Genomic DNA, 4,541 nt, shown 5'->3' on the forward strand with positions numbered 1-4,541 from the left:
TATACACATATGCCTTTTGGTTTATGTAATGCTCCTGCTACTTTTCAAAGATGCATGTCTGCTATTTTTCATGGCTTTTGCGAGGATATTGTAGAGGTATTCATGGATGATTTTTCTGTCTATGGGAATTCTTTTGATAATTGCTTGCGGAACCTTGATAAAGTTTTGCAGAGGTGTGAAGAAACTAACCTTGTTCTTAATTGGGAGAAATGCCACTTTATGGTTAATGAAGGAATTGTATCGGGACATAAAATTTTCGAGAGAGGTATTGAAGTTGATAGAGCTAAAGATGAAGCAATTGAGAAGATGCCCTATCCCAGGGATGTTAAAGGTATTCGTAGTGTTCTTGGTCACGCTGGGTTTTATAGGAGATTTATTAAAGACTTTTCCAAGATTTCAAAACCTCTTACTAATCTTCTTCAAAAAGATGTACCTTTTGTTTTTGATTATGATTGTAAGGAAGCTTTTGAAACTCTAAAGAAAGCATTAACAACTGCTCCTATAGTTGAACCTCCTGATTGGAACTTACCATTTGAAATTATGTGTGATGCTAGTGATTTTGCTGTAGGTGCTGTTCTTGGACAGCGAGTAGATAAAAAATTGAATGTTATTCATTATGCTAGTAAGACTCTTGATGCTGCTCAAAGAAATTATGGTACAACTGAAAAAGAATTGTTAGCTGTAGTCTTTGCTTGTGACAAGTTTAGATCCTATATTGTTGATTCAAAAGTTACAATTCCTACTGATCATGCTGCAATTAGATACCTAATGCAAAATAAAGATGCTAAGCCAAGGCTTATTAGATGGGTGCTTCTGTTGCAAGAATTTGATTTGCATATTATAGATAGGAAAGGTGCTGATAATCTTGTTGCTGATAATTTGTCTAGATTGGAAAATATTGCTTATGATCCTGTTCCTATTAATGATAGTTTTCCAAATGAACAATTGGCTGTAATAAAGGTGAGTTCGCGAGATAGTCCTTGGTATGCTGATTATGCTAACTTTATTGTTTCCAAGTACTTGCCTCCAACCTTTTCAGCTCAGCAAAGGAGAAAATTCTTTTATGACTTGAGGCATTATTTTTGGGATGACCCACACTTATATAAAGAAGGAGTGGATGGTATTCTGCGAAGATGTGTTCCCAAATATGAACAACAAGAGATATTGAGTAAATGTCATGGTAGTGCTTATGGAGGACATCACGCCGGAGATAGAACCGCGCAAAAGGTTCTGCAATCAGGTTTTTATTGGCCAACTCTCTTCAAAGATGCAAGAAAGTTTATTTTATCCTGTGATGAATGTCAAAGGGTTGGTAATATCTCCAGACGCAATGAAATGCCTATGAATTATACTCTCGTTATTGAACCATTCGATTGTTGGGGATTTGACTTCATGGGACCTTTCCCCTCTTCAGAAGGTAACACTCATATACTTGTTGCTGTTGATTATGTTACTAAATGGGTGGAAGCCATACTCACAAAAAGTGCAGATGGTGAGACCTCTTTAAGAATGCTTTTAGATATTATTTTTCCTAGATTTGGAGTTCCTAGATATCTTATGACTGATGGAGGTTCACATTTTATTCATGGTGGTTTTAGAAAAACTCTTGCTAAATATGGTATTAATCATAGAATTGCTTCTGCTTATCATCCTCAAACTAGTGGGCGAGTAGAACTATCAAATAGAGAGATTAAATCTATCTTGCAAAAGACTGTTAATAAATCTAGGAAGAATTGGGCTAGTAAATTGAAGGAAGCACTATGGGCTTATAGAAATGCTTATAAAAATACCATGGGTATGTCACCTTATAAAATGGTTTATGGAAAAGCTTGTCATTTACCTTTAGAATTAGAGAACAAATCTTATTGGGCGGTAAGAAAACTAAATAAAGATCCTAAACTTGCCGGTAAGAAGAGATTGCTAAAATTGAGTTCTCTAGATGAACGGAGAAGTGAAGCTTATGAAAATGCTAAACTCTTTAAAGAGAAAGTTAAGAAATGGCATGATAGAAGAATTATCAAAAGATAATTTAATGTTGGGGATAAAGTCCTATTGTATCGGTATCGTCTCAGATTCTTTGCAGGGAAATTACTCTCGAAATGGGAAGGACCATATGTCATTGTGGAGGTGTATCGTTCGGGAGCAATTAAAATTAGTTCTCTCCAAGGCGATGCCACACAAGTGGTGAATGGACAAAGACTCAGGCATTATATCTCAGGTGATTCTTATAATGAAGATGTTGATGTTATTCGAGTGGTGACTCCGGAAGCTTTCATCAAAGGTCAAATTGACAGTCCGGCAGAGTTCGACTTTCAATAGGTAACAATACTGGTAATAAAAAGTGTGCGTTTTACTTTCCGAACAATGTTTTTGCTGTTTTTGGAAAATATGAAAAATTACGAGGTCGAAACGGAGTGGAGGAGACGCACGAGGGCGTGCCCCCATAGGCCGGCGCGGGCCCCAGCCTAGCCGCGCCGCCCTATAAGGTGGGACCCACGTGGCCCCTCTCCGACTCTAGTTCGACCTGGTACTTTCCTTATGTCGTAAAAATTCCTGCTATATAATCCCCCGGACCCCTGGAGGTCCGTATATCGTTTTCTCGACGTGTTTTGTTTCGAGCTGTTTTACGCGGGATCTGTCTTTGATCTAGAAGCACCATGGTCTCCAACAACAAGGGCAAGGGGTTTTCGGATGAAGATATTAAAGATCCCGAGTGGAAAGAGGTGGACGAGAGCGTCAAGGAAGAAGATGAAGAAGAAGTGGAGGAAGACTCGCATGCATACCCGCGTGCTACCATCGCAAGCATTGAGGTGGTGGAAAACCCTTTCAGTACCAAGAAGAGCGCAAGAATTCGCACTAGAGGAAAGGCTCCACGTCACTACCTAGCTCCAAAGACATCTCCTCCAGGCACCTACAACCCCTTCCGCAATCTAATTTACAATAGTCAAATTGAAAGGACTCCCAAGGAAGTATTGCCTAGCAATTGGGATATAGATCGTTCTAACACTGCAGGAAGGATGAAGCCTGAAGCTGAAGAGTGGGGAAATAACTCCAAGAGTTGGGACTCGCCATCGGATACTTCTTAACCGCGTCGAGCACAATTCGGAGATGATCCGCAACCTCATGTACAAGATTGATGAGCTTCAGGAGCTTGTTGAGAAGCTTGTCAAGAATTCATCACCACCACCGCTGAAGGAGTAATTCATCATCGGTATTGGCATCCCCTTGGTTTGTTCCAAGCTTGGGGGAGTGCCGCGGTATCACATCATCACTATCTTTTACTTTTTACTATCAAGTAGTGTTATATCATGAGTAGGGAAGTTATCTTATAAGATGGGTTGCAGTGTGGAAGTATCTCTCCTTCAGTTGGTTGTCTATGTATCCCTTGGTGTGAGTTATCGTTATGGAATATCAATGAGAAGTCTTATCATTTACATATTGCACATCTTATTGTAGTTTGCAATCTTTATTATATGATTGATCTTGTTATTAGTATTGGTATCACTATGGGAGCATTGAGTAAATCTATTTGGTTTTGGCAAACTTAGCATTGGTCACTAGCAACAACACTTTGAGGTTTAAGTAGAAAAGAGAAATACATGTAGTTGTTTCATTGTCTTCCTTTCTTGTTAGCTCTTAGCTTATTATTCTGATGATAAAATTGTTTGTGCTTACAAGAAAGATGCATTATTGTTTCTATCACATGTATATTGACCAATGCTATGTTCTTGAGGACATGGGTGAAGTTTAAATGTTAGTAGTGAATTATGGTTGGGTAATATTCAATGTTATGATATTTAAGTTGTGGTGTTATTCTTCTAATGGTGTCATGTGAACGTCGACTACATGATACTTCACCTTTATGGGCCTAGGGGGATACATCTTGTACTCGTTTGCCAATTACGGGGTTGCCGGAGTAACAGAAACCTAAATCCCCGTTGGTATATCGATGCAGGAGGGATAGCAGGATCTCAGAGTTTAAGGCTGTGGTTAGATTTATCTTAATTACTTTCTTGTAGTTGCGGATGCTTGCAAGGGGTATAATCACAAGTATGTATTAGTCCTAGGAAGGGCGGTGCATTAGCATAGGTTCACTCACACAACACTTATCAAAACACTGAAGATTAATCAGCTATATGAAGCGAAAGCACTAAACTAAATTCCCGTGTGTCCTCAAGAACGTTTGGTCATTATAAGTAAACAAACCGGCTTGTCCTTTGTGCTAAAAAGGATTGGGCCACGTGCTGCAATTATTTCTCTCGCATTTTACTTATTCGTACTTTATTCATTTGCTATATCAAAACCCCCTGAATACTTTTCTGTGAGCATTTACAGTGAATCCTTCATCGAAACTGCTTGTCAACACCTTCTGCTCCTCGTTGGGTTCGACACTCTTATTTATCGAAAATACTACGATACACCCCCTATACTTGTGGGTCATCAAGACTATTTTCTGGCGCCGTTGCCGGGGAGTGAAGCGCTATTGGTAAGTGGAATTGGTAAGGGAAACTTTTACTATTAGTGCTGATTTTATTTCTGCA

This window comes from Lolium perenne, chromosome 5 (genome assembly GCF_019359855.2).
Source record: "Lolium perenne isolate Kyuss_39 chromosome 5, Kyuss_2.0, whole genome shotgun sequence".
NCBI lineage: Eukaryota > Viridiplantae > Streptophyta > Magnoliopsida > Poales > Poaceae > Lolium > Lolium perenne.